Here is a 17,093-nt window from a genome sequence, read left to right on the forward strand (position 1 = left end):
TAAAATAACCTCGAAGTACTAAAGCATCCCATAGTGCGGATGGGGTTTGTCAAGCCCAATAGATCTATCTTTAGGATTCACGCCTACCGTACATAGACAAGTAGTTTAATGTTACCAAGCTAAGGGTATATTTCTGGTTTAAACCTACATAGAATTAGTTTTAGTACTTGTGCCTATTTCGTAAAACATTTATAAAACAGCGCATGTATTCTCAGCCCAAAAATATAAAGAGTAAAAGGGAGCAAATGAACTCACAATACTGTATTTCGTAGTAAAAATACATATAACGTCATTTAATAAGTGCAAGGTTGGCCTCGGATTCACGAACGTATCAATATTGAGATTCAATATTGCAGGAAAGTACGTAGACGCAACGGAGATGATAAACACTAGATTGACCTCACGAGCATACCCATGAACCATACCCATCACCTCCATAGCTATAACCCATAATTTCCTTAGCTTCGACTCATTCAAAAAAAAACTATTTTGAAATCACTCGGACAGCACTCCGTCGTAATATTTTATGTATACTAATAATATCATGAAATAATACAGAGCAAAAATATATATATATATATATATATATATATATATATATATATATATATATATATATATATATATATATATATATATATATATATATATATATATATATATATATATATATATATAAATCAATTGAGAGAGTTTAGAGAAATATATTTTCAAGTTTCTATGAAATAATGAAACCTATTGAATTCTATTTATAATAGATTTTTGAATTATAAAAGTGAATTATTAAAGTGAATTATTAAAGTATGAATTATTAAAGTGAATTATTAAAGTATGAATTATTAAAGTGAATTATTAAAGTATGAATTATTAAAGTGAATTATTAAAGTATGAATTATTAAAGTGAATTATTAAAGTTAAAGTAAAGTAAAAGTAAAGTAAAGGTAAAGTTAAAGTATAGTAAAAGTATAAAAAACTATGTATGTATAATACACATATAAATATATATAATATTAATTTAAATCGTTATATATATTTAATGAAATAAAATATAAATATCGTTATATTTATTATAATGGTTAAGTAATGAGTTGTCAAAAGTGATTCTAGATATTTATAAAAGTTATATACGTTTTAATAATAAAGTTCTTTTTAAACTGAAAACGTCTTTGTACGTTTGAAAATAGATTAATAGAATATTATGGAAACCAATTCTCCACTAACTTTTGTCTAACTTTCGTAAATGACACTTTTTGTTTTTATTTATAAATAGCTATACAAATTATTCTGAATATCGTTAAGAGGAATAGATTTTCTCAAATCATAGTGGACCTCTCAACAGAGACTTGTAATCATAATTCAATGTTTCTGATAATTCAATCATTTAATATATTTTTTTTCGTCGAAAATCATATTGAAACAAATACGTTCGTGTAAAGTATTATACGTTTAATACTTTATTAATATTCTCAAGTTATAATATATATATACATATACATATCTATTTATATATAACGGTTCGTGAATCGTCAGAATTTGGTCGAGGTTATAATGAATGTATGAACACAGTTTAAAATTCTTGAGATTTAACTTAACAAACTTTGCTTATCTTGTCGGAATAATATAAAGATTAAAGTTTAAATTTGGTCGGAAATTTCCGGGTCGTCACAGTACCTACCCGTTAAAGAAATTTCGTCCCCGAAATTTGATAGAGGTCGTCATGACTAACAATGAGAATGTTATTATAACGATTATAGAGTTTTGTCATGTTCAAGAAGAATGGATAAAATAATTCGATTACTCGAAGCGTATGAGTGAAGTTATCGTAAATGAATGAAATAAGATAATAGTGATTCGTCGTATCTTTTGACGTCATCACGATTGATCTTCGAAAAGAAAATATTTGTAATCTATATTGGATTTGATTATTCGGCGATTAAGGAAATTATAATCCTCTTCGAATTAATGCGATAATCCATTTTGATTTCTCTGTCGGATATTTCACTATAAATCCACCTCATTTGTTTTCTTACAACTCACACCTTCTCAACTCATATTTTAAAGTATTTGTCAATATGCTTCATCCAGTGCTGATTCTTGATATACTCCTCACTTTCATATCTGTCGCTCTTCTTTTTCATCTGTCTCCGGAAGAATCTATTTATTTCTACTATACTCTTGGTTTTATAGTGTTTTTAGTTCTCCCGTGTCTTTATATTGCTATATGCATTGATATATACGGTTTGTGATTTCTGGGTTGTTGTTGGGTTTTATATCTTCCCTTATATTTCAAAGTCCTTGCTTCTTCTATAATCATTGTCATCCACAGTTAATGCTCTCTTCTATTTGCTATGATTTATACTCCCATTTCTAGTTCGGAGCTTTGTCCTTTCGTTTCTTCTTCTTGCGATTAAGCACCGCTTGTAATGGTCCAGAATTCGCAGATATAAATTTCGGAATGAACATTGTTAATGTTCTAGGAAGGAAATTGTAATGACACGATCTTGACTTGTCAAATTACCAGAATACCTCGGAAAAGGCCGAATCATCAAGAAATATTTTCTTGATATTTAGAGATCAAAGAGAATACAAGAGTCGTGTAACATAGCACATGATGACGTTATGATCTGTGAATTATCATGTTCCATTTAGAAACTCAGCATGAATTACTGTAATATAATCACGTTGATCAAGTGTCATTATATTATACTAACTCATGCTTCAGCTCCCAACACTTCTTCAAGAATATTCCTATTTTAAACTCGAATGTTTCAGAATTTAGAAACTAAAATAGTTTCTTTTATGATATAATACAGATAGCGCGAAGAGGTAAATGATTTTAGATAAGAATAATTATAAAAATATCTTCAGAAGTATGGATGATATTTATAATGAAAGATACGATGATATCTTAGAATGTCTAATATCAGAGGATGATGAAGGATATTGTCCGCAGGGGTTTAGAGTCAGGAGCAAGGTATTCGTTAATGACTTCAGCAAGTACTGAATCATTTGGATTCTTTGAAGGCAGGTTCAGCCTTTATGATTTGTCCACAGCCTCCTTCATATTTTGCTCAATCCGTTTTCCAGTTCCAAAGCTTCTCTTTTTCTGAGCTTTGCTAATATACTATCCTTTATCATCCAACTTTTTACTGTTAAGGTCCTTTACAGTTTTTGCTGCTTCATCAGCATTTTTCAAAATTTCGAGAACTGGTTCGCAGTTTAGGGTGTTTTTCAGAAATTTCTCATTCAAAGAATGTAAGTCTTGGAGGTAGACGTTGTGTGTATATGTAATTGTTGATGTAGACATGCTGCGAGGTTTCAAAATACTGATTGCTGATTCTCAATAATTGGTATGGCAATTCTTGTTATAAGGTACGAATGAGTATATGATAGGGTTTCGATAATTATAATGATTTTTTTTTTTGGAAAGTCAAAGATCAATGAAGTTGTTGGTAAGTTTATTGCTAATGTGGTGAATATAAACGATTCTCCGGTAACGTTGGCGAAAGGGCAACGTATCTATCGAGGTTATAATAAGACTGTTTTGATTGAGAAGTCGAAGATGACTTGCTGGAGCTGTGACAAAACTGTCTATTTTGAAACGGAATTGAAAAGTTATTTTAGCTAGTAAATGCCAAAGGGTCTAACACGGATATGTATCGAACTATGACTTGGGTTTTGAGAGTTTTTCAGGTGTATAACTGTGGGTAACATGTGGTTGGATCATCATCTCGATTGTTCCTTAGTTGAAGTGTCTTCAGGAATTTCGAAGGGTTTGAGCACATATTGTAATCGTTAATACATATGATGTTCTAACATATTTTTGAAGTCAAAGTATAGCTTTGAAAGATATAGGAATCTAAGAGTGATGATACTGGTTATATTTCGAATTGAATTATGTGATTTCAAAATCAGAATATGTAATTGAATTTGAATGAGTATGATTGTTTTGATTTATATGAAAGAATGAATATTGTTGTGAAAGTAGGGAGTATAGTTGATGATTGCTGAATCAGTTTCGAAAAATGTAATATATTAATTGTGAATTTATATATCTCTCGGGTATTACCTACCCGTTAAAAAAAAATTTCACAATTAATATTTTGTACAAAAGAAGTTTATTACAGTCTTTATGAAAATATATGTGTATATTTTCTTTAGATGTAATATAGATTTAATGAGTTAATATTAAATTAAACTCATTTGTTTTATGGTTGGAACTAGAATTGAGTAATCCCTAAAACTTTATAAATTGTATAAGTATTTCTTCGATAATATTAAAATTATGAATCATTACTTTGTTATTTGTTGGTTTTCGTGAAATTCTTGTGAACTTCGCAAGGTACGAATGATGTTATTTGAAAAGTTTCGAGTACATCGATGATGAAAGTGTAAAATCAAACATATATTCGAATAATACACTTGATTTATTATGAATTGGATTTTTTATTGAATTGAGACAGAGATTGTAATTAATGATGGTTAAGTTGCGGACGAAGGACGTACATCATTGCATATTTGTAATATGAATTAACTGAGTAGTTAAGATTCACACATAATAGCTTAGTACGGGAAGATTTATTATGGTTTAAAAATTTATACATATAAAATATACATATAAATCTTTCGATTGGAAATGAGTTAATACTTCATAACTCGTTGATACAATATATTTGTTGTTGATTCGTAATGATGTCCACAATGATTCTTGAACTGACAGAGTTTGTGATGTTACAGGTGCTGTTGATTCTGACGATACTGACGGCACTGACTGTGTTGATGATGCTACGGTCATGTTGATGTTGTTGGTAAAACAATTCTAGCTTGTAAATCGTACACCATTTTCGATCAAAGTTTCTACTCTACCATCTCCGTTCACTCATCCGATTTACGATCAGAATTAAATAATCTCTAAGATTTTGGAGATTACATAACTGCCGCAGAGATATCTCTTCAATGAAGTTTATGAATTAATACTTCATCGTTTGTTGTTGTTGATATTCCTGGATATTTACAAGGCGTATGACGTTGATGTTTGAGATACATATTGTGATGTTGCGGTGTGGGATGTGGATGGTGTTGTTGGTGGTGGTGATGGTACTGTTGGTGTTGCTAATGGTGGTACTGTTTATGCTGTTGGTGCTGCTGCTGGTGTTTGTAACCTTTGCACCATATTCTCCAAAGCCACTACCCGAGAGCGAAGCTCGTTGACTTCTTCTATTACACCGGGGTGATTGTCGGTTCGGACGAGTGGATAAATAAAATCTAGAATTTAGTGTAGTATGTAATCGTGAAGAGATACTCTAGAAATAAGAGAGAAAATGGTGTTTCGGATAGGTTCGCCGGTAATTGCTTCAGGTTCTTCGCCAAGAGGGCAATGTGGTGGATGGAAGGGATCACCTTCTTCTTGTCTCCAATGATTAAGGAGGCTACGAACCCATCCCCAATTCATCCAGAATAGATGATGACTAATTGGTTGATCCATTCCGGTCACACTGCTTTCGGAACTTGAGTGGGATTCCATTTCGGAATCCGAGGGACTTGAACTAATGACGAATTCCATTTCCTACGATTGAATAAAGAATTTTTCGATATGAAATGATTTTCCGACTATCGGGTGGTATTCTAATTATATAGAGCAAAAGGTTTCGTAGATTACGGAGGAATTTACGGAATATGTCAGGCAAAGTTTACAGTAACAGATACAGTATTCATGCAATCAATGCAATAAGATGTGTCTAGACTAAGAATGATAAGCAGGTAATTTCTGACAAGAATGATGAGCAAAACTTTTGAAATGCAGACATGGTCGAAGTCCAGACTCACTAATGCATCCTAACGACTATCAGTTAGACACACTAATGCAGACCTGGTTCGCTAAGACCACCGCTCTGATACCAACTGAAAGGACCCGTTCATATACATTATAAACGATTCACAATAGTTGATTACATCGCGAGGTATTTGACCTCTATATGATACATTTTACAAACATTGCATTCGTTTTTAGAAGACAAACTTTCTTTACAACGAAAGTTGACGGCATGCACACCATTTCATAATACATCCAACTATAATTGGCTTAATAATAATCTTGATGAACTCAATGACTCGAATGCAACGTTTTTCAAAATATGCCATGAATGACTCCAAGTAATATCCTTAAAATGAGCTAATGCACAGCGGAAGATTTCTTTAATACCTGAGAATAAACATGCTTTAAAGTGTCAACCAAAAGGTTGGTGAGTTCACAGGTTTATCATAACAATCATTTCAATATATTAATAGACCACAAGATTTCCGTTTATAAATATATGTACACTCGCAAGTGTATAAAAGTATTCTATAAGTTGTAGGCACCCGGTAACAAGCCTTAACGTTCATGTTTTACCCTCTGAAGTACACCAGATCAGGTGTGTTTAAAATAACCTCGAAGTACTAAAGCATCCCATAGTGAGGATGGGGTTTGTCAAGCCCAATAGATCTATCTTTAGGATTCGCGCCTACCGTACATAGACAAGTAGTTTAATGTTACCAAGCTAAGGGTATATTTCTGGTTTAAACCTACATAGAATTAGTTTTAGTACTTGTGCCTATTTCGTAAAACATTTATAAAACAGCGCATGTATTCTCAGCCCAAAAATATAAAGAGTAAAAGGGAGCAAATGAACTCACAATACTGTATTTCGTAGTAAAAATACATATAACGTCATTTAATAATTGCAAGGTTGGCCTCGGATTCACGAACGTATCAATATTGAGATTCAATATTGCAGGAAAGTACGTAGACGCAACGGAGATGATAAACACTAGATTGACCTCACGAGCATACCCATGAACCATACCCATCACCTCCATAGCTATAACCCATAATTTCCTTAGCTTCGACTCATTCAAAAAAAACTATTTTGAAATCACTCGGACAGCACTCCGTCGTAATATTTTATGTATACTAATAATATCATGAAATAATACAGAGCAAATATATATATATATATATATATATATATATATATATATATATATATATATATATATATATATATATATATATATATATATATATATATATATATATATATATAAAAAATCAATTGAGAGAGTTTAGAGAAATATATTTTCAAGTTTCTATGAAATAATGAAACCTATTGAATTCTATTTATAATAGATTTTTGAATTATAAAAGTGAATTATTAAAGTGAATTATTAAAGTATGAATTATTAAAGTGAATTATTAAAGTATGAATTATTAAAGTGAATTATTAAAGTATGAATTATTAGAGTGAATTATTAAAGTATGAATTATTAAAGTGAATTATTAAAGTATGAATTATTAAAGTAAATTATTAAAGTATGAATTATTAAAATGAATTATTAAAGTTAAAGTAAAGTTAAAGTAAAGTAAAGGTAAAGTTAAAGTATAGTAAAAGTATAAAAAAACTATGTATGTATAATACGCATATAAATATATATAATATTAATTTAAATCGTTATATATATTTAATGAAATAAAATATAAATATCGTTATATTTATTATACTGGTTAAGTAATGAGTTGTCAAAAGTGATTCTAGATATTTATAAAAGTTATATACGTTTTAATAATAAAGTTCTTTTTAAACTGAAAACGTCTTTGTACGTTTGAAAATAGATTAATAGAATATTATGGAAACCAATTCTCCACTAACTTTTGTCTAACTTTCGTAAATGACACTTTTTGTTTTTATTTATAAATAGCTATACAAATTATTCTGAATATCGTTAAGAGGAATAGATTTTCTCAAATCATAGTGGACCTCTCAACAGAGACTTGTAATCATAATTCAATGTTTCTGATGATTCAATCATTTAATATATTTTTTTTTGTCGAAAATCATATTGAAACAAATACGTTCGTGTAAATTATTATACGTTTAATACTTTATTAATATTCTCAAGTTATAATATATATATACATATACATATCTATTTATATATAACGGTTCGTGAATCGTCAGAATTTGGTCGAGGTTATAATGAATGTATGAACACAGTTTAAAATTCTTGAGATTTAACTTAACAAACTTTGCTTATCTTGTCGGAATAATATAAAGATTAAAGTTTAAATTTGGTCGGAAATTTCCGGGTCGTCACACCATCATTCCGGGACACCCTTCGGATATGATATAAATTTCGAAGTACTAAAGCATCCGGTACTTTGGATGGGGTTTGTTAGGCCCAATAGATCTATCTTTAGGATTCGCGTCAATTAGGGTGTCTGTTCCCTAATTCTTAGATTACCAGACTCAATAAAAAGGGGCATATTCGATTTCGATAATTCAACCATAGAATGTAGTTTCACGTACTTGTGTCTATTTTGTAAATCATTTATAAAACCTGCATGTATTCTCATCCCAAAAATATTAGATTTTAAAAGTGGGACTATAACTCACCTTCACAGATTTTTACTTCGTCGAGAAGTAAGACTTGGCCACTGTTGATTCACGAACCTATAACAATATATACATATATATTAAAGTATGTTCAAAATATATTTACAACACTTTTAATATATTGTGATGTTTTAAGTTTATTAAGTCAGCTGTCCTCGTTAGTAACCTACAACTAGTTGTCCACAGTTAGATGTACAGAAATAAATCGATAAATATTATCTTGAATCAATCCACGACCCAGTGTATACGTATCTCAGTATTGATCACAACTCAAACTATATATATTTTGGAATCAACCTCAACCCTGTATAGCTAACTCCAACATTCACATATAGAGTGTCTATGGTTGTTCCGAAATATATATAGATGTGTCGACATGATAGGTCGAAACATTGTATACGTGTCTATGGTATCTCAAGATTACATAATATACAATACAAGTTGATTAAGTTATGGTTGGAATAGATTTGTTACCAATTTTCACGTAGCTAAAATGAGAAAAATTATCCAATCTTGTTTTACCCATAACTTCTTCATTTTAAATCCGTTTTGAGTGAATCAAATTGCTATGGTTTCATATTGAACTCTATTTTATGAATCTAAACAGAAAAAGTATAGGTTTATAGTCGGAAAAATAAGTTACAAGTCGTTTTTGTAAAGGTAGTCATTTCAGTCGAAAGAACGACGTCTAGATGACCATTTTAGAAAACATACTTCCACTTTGAGTTTAACCATAATTTTTGGATATAGTTTCATGTTCATAATAAAAATCATTTTCTCAGAATAACAACTTTTAAATCAAAGTTTATCATAGTTTTTAATTAACTAACCCAAAACAGCCCGCGGTGTTACTACGACGGCGTAAATCCGGTTTTACGGTGTTTTTCGTGTTTCCAGGTTTTAAATCATTAAGTTAGCATATCATATAGATATAGAACATGTGTTTAGTTAATTTTAAAAGTCAAGTTAGAAGGATTAACTTTTGTTTGTGAACAAGTTTAGAATTAACTAAACTATGTTCTAGTGATTACGAGTTTAAACCTTCGAATAAGATAGTTTTATATATATGAATCGTATGATGTTATGAACATCATTACTACCTCAAGTTTAGTAGGTAAACCTACTGGAAGTGACAAGAAATGATCTAGCTTCAAAGGATCTTGGATGGCTTGAAAGTTCTTGAAGTAGGATCATGACACAAAAACAAGTTCAAGTAAGATTTTTACTCGAATTAAGATAGTTTATAGTTATAGAAATTGAATCAAAGTTTGAATATGAATATTACCTTGAATAAGAAAGATAACCTACTGTATATAACAAAGGTTTCTTGATCTTAGATGATTACTTGGAATGGATTAGAAAGCTTGGAAGTAAATTAGTAAACTTGAAGGGATTTTGAAGTGTTCTTGAAGTGTTCTTGAAGTGTTCTTCCTATGATGATTATAGCTTGATTCTTGAAGTAATTTTTGATGAAGATGATGATTAACTACTGGAAAAATACGTTCATAATAGTGTGGGTGTGTTGAGAGAGAATTAGAAAGAGAATTGGAAGTGAAATGGAGTGAATGATGAGTGGTAATTGGTGAGTGGTGAGTGGGGTTAAAAAGGAGTTCTAGTTAGTTGACTAGCTCATGGTAGAAGTTAAAATTGATTAGTCATGCATGACATAATCAAGAGTGGAATCCCATGCTAGTTCCTATTGGTATATACCCATAGTAAGTACGTTTTGAAGCTGTGTATAATACGGGTAAGAATACGACTAGAATTCTTGATGAAAGAAAAAATGGGAAAGTAACTGTAACCATTTTCGTTAAGTTTGAGTGTTTTGATATATGTCTTGAAGTCTTCCAAAAGTATTTTAATACATCTAAATACACTACATGTATATACAATTTAACTGAGTTGTTAAGTCATCGTTAGTCGTTACATGTAAGTGTTGTTTTGAAACCTTTAAGTTAACGATCTCAATTAATGTTGTTAACCCATTGTTTATTATATCTAATGAGATGTTAAATTATTATATTATCATGATATTATGATATATTAATATATCTTAATATGATATATATACATTTAAATGTCGTTACAACGATAATTGTTACATATATGTCTCGTTTCGAAATCCTTAAGTTAGTAGTCTTGTTTATATGTATATAACTCATTGTTAATATACTTATGGAGATACTTACTTATCATAATCTCATGTTAACCATATGTATATCCATATATATATCGTCATGTCGTTTTTACAAGTTTTAACGTTCGTGAATCGCCGGTCAACTTGGGTGGTCAATTGTCTATATGAAACATATTTCAATTAATCAAGTCTTAACAAGTTTGATTGCTTAACATGTTGGAAACATTTAATCATGTAAATATCAATCTCAATTAATATATATAAACATGGAAAAGTTCGGGTCACTACAACGAACACGTCATTCATCGATTTCATTGCGAGGTATTTGACCTCTATATGATACGTTTTGTAAACATTGCATTCTTTTGAAAAGGCACACCATAAATGAATATTTAAATCAAAGGTTTTCGACATCTGATGATTTTTACATATAGACAATCACCGTAAATAATAGTTTACAATAGTAATTCCGTTGACAATGCAGTCAAAATAAGATACATGGTGATGATTTGGTGAATGCAACGTTTCCTTGATAAATATGCCATGTAAGACTCCATGCACATAGCTTGTCTAACATATAAGCAAACAGCGGAAGACTTCTAGGGAACCTGAGAATAAACATGTTAACAAGTGTTAACACAAAGGTTGGTGAGTTCATAGTTTTAGTGTTTCGCATAATCTGCATATAAAGGTGGATCACAAGATTTCAGTTGTTTCATCCGAAACGTTTATCAAAATATTCTACGAAATTGAGCACCCTGATAACTAAACTTAATGTATATATAATTTATACCCTTTGTATAATCATCTTAATAATACACGCAAACCAACGTGTACGCTTCTCAAATAGCATACGTCCGTTAAAAGGCTAGCGCTCTAGCTCAGACGGGGATATCAAGCCCTATGGATCCATATACTACTACTCGCGCCCACCAGTTCTTATAACCGGCAGTTACTAGTTACCAAAGCTAAGGGATTTTCGGTTCAAACTCGGTGTAGAATTTAGTATGTACTTGTATCCATTGTGTTTAAAATAAAGTGCATGTATTCTCAGCCCAAAAATATAGATTGCAAAAGCAATTAAAAAGGGAGCAATGAAACTCACCTTAGCAGCACATAAGGTCATTCATCAAAAAGTGACCGTAACTCGGAATGCAAGATTAACCGTAGATCTCAACCTAGAGAACATATGTTTGTCAATACATGTCTAATAAACTAGGTTGGGTTATAGTGTATCACAATCCTAATGCTCGAGATCGACATACAAAAGTTATCAAAAGTCATTTCAAAAAGTCAATTTTGACAATTGTTCAACAAAACGAGACGTGCCTTATATAAGGATTCATTTACTTGGCTAGTAGTATTTTATCAATCTCATAAACAGGTTGTTTAAATATTAATTGCAGATTTAAAAGCAATTCCAATTAACGTCAATTATAATTCAGTTGACCATATCTTTTGATTCGTTCATCGAAATTACGCGATTTCTAAATGAAAAGTTATTGATTTTTAACCAGCTTTCCGAAAACATGTATATCATATACCTTTTACCAGTAATATATGTATTTAATTCGTGATTCATTATAAACTATTTAATGAAAAAATTTAGCATACAGGCATGTATAAATATATACTCGAGTACTAGACATGTATACACTATTAATATATAAAAGATAAGATATGAATGCTCACGTATCAATATTGAGATTCAATATTGCAGGAAAGTACGTAGACGCAACAGAGATGATAAATACTAGGTTTGACTTGCGAACAATACCCATGAACATTACCCATAACCTCCATAGCTATAACCCATAATTTTCTTAGTTCTATCCCGTTTGAAGCTTGTTTTGAAAGTGACACGCTCATGACCTCGTCGTAATATTTTATGTATAATATTACTAAAAATATTAAGATTAATAATAATAATAATAATCTTAATAATAATATAATAATAATAATAATAATAATAATAATAATAATAATAATAATAATAATAATAATAATAATAATAATTGTAATAATAATAATAATTATAATTATAATTATAATAATTAAATACTTACAGAGTATATATGTGTAAAAGAATTCGAGCAGAAACTGGACTTTTATAGGCAACGTTTTGAAATCTGATGCCCATGCGATCGCATTGGTTTTATGCCTATTTCTCATGCGATCGCATGGCCGTCAGATCCAGCTCACATATTTTTTGTTTTCTTGTTTGTCGACATAATTAAATATAATATATATAATTTAAATAATTAATTATATATTATATTAAATTCATGTGCATAGTAGACTTGTAATTTTCATTCCGATGACTCGTACGTTGTCACTCAACTTATGTCCCGGTTCCGTTTTCTCGAACGCATTTTCGTACACTTAGAAAACTCGCAATTTACGTTTTGTGACTCGTACCTTTATCAAAATATAGTCTTAAATTATCAATAAACTATATCATTCTAAGTATATCTTAAACTTTCGAGTGTTTTGGTCATTTACTTCTATATATCATTGTCTCGCTATTTGTTAATATATATATAATAACAAATCGTTTTATGACCAAGTTAATATATATTTTCAACATTCATAAACACATTTTAAATATACGTCGTAAGTTATTCATACAATTAATATTTTAAATTTTCGTATATATTCAAATAAATATTTAAACCAATAAGTTTAATGTACGGTATCAAACAATTAATACATTGTTACGTTTTCAAGTTATAGTGTGTATATATATATATATATATATATGTATGTATGTATCTATATACATATAATTGTTCGCGAATCGTCAAGAACAACCGAAAGGTATTTGAATATATGAAAGTAGTTCAAAAATTTTGAGATTCAGTTTTACAGACTTTGTTTATCGTTTCAGAAATATTAATCATACAAAGATTAAGTTTAAATTTGGTCAGAAATTTTCGGGTCATCACAAAATAGGACTCTAATTTCCTTAATTACTGAAGAATCAGATCTTTTAGATTTCGAAGATTTTCTTTAAATCCCTTGTATTTCGGAATTCAAACAAGACAACGTCAAAAGTTAAGATGAAACTTGTCTATCTCATTTCACTATTTAGTGATAGCTTCACTCATACGCTTCACATAATCAAATCATTTTATATATATTACTCAATGATGATAAAACTCTATTTTTCAACTTATATTCGTCATGAAAACATTCTTATTGTTAGCCATGACAACCTCTATCAAATTTCAGGACTAAATTTCTTTAACGGGTAGGTACTGTGACGACCCGGAAATTTCCGACCAAATTTAAACTTAATCCTTATATGGTTTTGACAAGATAAGCAAAGTCTATTAAACTGAGTCTTAAAATTTTAAACTGTTTACATGGATACATTTAACCTTTGACCATCCCCGACGATTCACGAACGATTGTTTGTAAATAAATATGTATATATAAACATAAATATAAATACATAATAATTTGGAATAATAAAATCTCAATTTAATAGGTAGAAGTGAGAATGTAAAATAATATACAAGATAATAAAATGGTTATTAAACTAAAAACCATATATATAAAGAAATATGATTTCTCTAAATAATTATTATGTACATGTGATTGTATATAAAAGGTGTATATATCGTATGTTATTATCAATTAGTAAATATTGTATAATATACGATATTAACATATGAAATGAGATTACAAGTTAAAAAAATATATATTTATTATACAAAAATTATTATTATTACTTCATTAAGATTATTAACGTTAATATCAATATCAGTATTACAAATATTAATATATATTATATATATATATATATAGAAGTTGATACATTTAAATTGTTATAATATTAGTATTACTAATATTACTATCATCATTAATATAACTATTGTTATACTTAATACTAAGATTATGATTTTGGTCACAATTATTATTTTTATATTCATTATTATTATTATCATAATTATCATAAAGATAAATATAAATTATTAATAATATCAGTAATAATATTTTTATCAATTTTATAATTACTATTATAATTTACATTATCAATGTTGGTATTTGTATAATTATTGTTATTATTAAAAAATATTAGTATAATTAGTATTATTGTTATTAATAATATTAATTAGTTATAATCTATAATAAAAAAAACAAATATATAAATATAAGAGATATACATATATATATAGAGATATATAAATACAAACATATATATACAGATATATAAATACCGTTATATACAGATATATTTATTAGGAAAATAGTATTATTATTCATTATTATTATTATTATTATTAATTAATATTGTGTTATTATTGTCCTTATTATCAATTCTATTATTATTTTCACTAAATATTATTAAATAGTATCATAATTATTAAAATTTATTTACACAAATTAAGTTGATATATATATAGAATCTGATACAGCTCGATCAGTTACACATCCCTATCATTTTTTTATTTTTTTTATTTTTTTCTTCGGCTCCTGTTATTAATTGATATTCTTATCGATCAATAATCGCTAGGATCCAACTTTGATCGAATATTGTTACAGCATCAAACAATAATTTGTACTCCATAAAATCTCTGCTGTAATTTGGAAAATAAGAGGATTAATCAAACTAAAAACTCACTCAAATAACAGTTCCTCTGTATTTTCACTTTTTGACCAAAATTAAAAATCGAATCAGTTTTCAAAATCCATTAATGTAGTTGTGTTAGGAATCGTTTATGTAAACTTTCTCTAAAATCCTAACTTTCAATTCTTATTATCAAATCCGAATTTTGGAGTCTAAATTCGAGTTCTAAAAGTCAAACAAAATGTTCTTGATGAAATTCAGATTCACTTTGATATTTCAAATTAAATTGATGATTCCTAAAGTTTGTATACACAAATTGCAAACTAATTCATGTAGAAAGTTTCTGTTAAAAGAGTCTCTATGTCAAAAATCAATTTTGTGTTCCTTCTTTAAAAACAGCGACTGCAGTGCAGTCTTTTATATATATATTTTTTTCGTTTTATAATATTGTAAATTCGTCATAATGATTAGTTTTTAATATGTTGGGGAGTTTAATTAGGCTTGGGATTAAGGAAACCGTTACTGGATTGGTACAGTAGTCTGATAAACTAATTAAAGAAGAAGAACATAACTGTAACTTGGGATTAATTTAAACAGAATCCAATTTAAATAAGAAAAGTCGAAGTAGCAGAGTGGTATAGTGGGTTTTCGGGTTAACGAGAGGTCTCGGGTTCGAGCCTCCTTTGGAGCATTCTTTTTGGAAAAACTTCTTAGAGGGTATACACTCTTATTTTATTTTTATTATTATTATTATTAATACTATTATTATTGTTATTATTATTATTATTGTTATTGTTATTGTTATTGTTATTGTTATTGTTATTGTTATTATTTTTATTGTTAGTGTTACAATTATCATTAATTAGTATTATTGTTATTATATTGGAATATTATTATCAACAAAACGATTATTAAAATAATTTATGATATTATCATTATTATTACTAGTATTATCATTTAAAAAAATTTATTAGCATTATCATTTCTAATATTATTGATATTATTAGCATTATTATTATTGTGTTATTATTGTTAGTCTTATTATTATGAATTTAAGGTTATTAAACATGTTAGTATCACAATTATATAATAAAAGATGTTATATTAAAGATTAAGGAAATTGGATATAATTATATGAAAACATGTAAAAATTATAATTATGATTACAAATTAATGTTAAAAGAAACTATCGTCATTAGTTATAAATTAAACGCGAAGGTTATGATTATTATAACTATGATTATACACGTTTTAATAATATCGATAAGATAATAAATATAGAAATTTTGGATATGAATATTATTATGGAAATGATTAAAATCTTAATTAAAGTATGTTTTAATGGAATTATTAAAAGTCTTATAATTATTGTTATCATAATTATCTTTATAAAACTTAGTATTATTATCATTATTAATATCATAATTTTCATTAACATTATTATTATTATCACTTTTATCATTATATAGTATCAATATTATTAATAATACTAGTATTAGTATAATTATTAACTTCATAAACAAATGATCTTCATATAAAAGATATATTTAATATACATAACTTAATTATATTAATATTAATATATATATATATATATATATATATATATATATATATATATATATATATATATATATATATATATAAAGCTATAAAGATAAATAATGAACATATAAATTATTAAAAATAACAATTACATCACTAATAATAATATATAAATTTGTTCGATTACAAATATACGTTTTAATATATATACAAATGATATAGGTTCGTGAATCCAAGGCCAACTCTACATTGTTCAGTTGTTCAATATCATCATATGTATTTTTACTACAAAATACAGTAATGTGAGTTTCATTTGCTCCCTTTTTAAATGCTTTTGCAATATATATTTTTGGGACTGAGAATACATGCGCTGCTTTTATAACTGTTTTACGAAATAGATACAAGT

The sequence above is a fragment of the Rutidosis leptorrhynchoides genome, chromosome 4 (genome assembly GCF_046630445.1).
Source record: "Rutidosis leptorrhynchoides isolate AG116_Rl617_1_P2 chromosome 4, CSIRO_AGI_Rlap_v1, whole genome shotgun sequence".
NCBI classification, from domain to species: domain Eukaryota; kingdom Viridiplantae; phylum Streptophyta; class Magnoliopsida; order Asterales; family Asteraceae; genus Rutidosis; species Rutidosis leptorrhynchoides.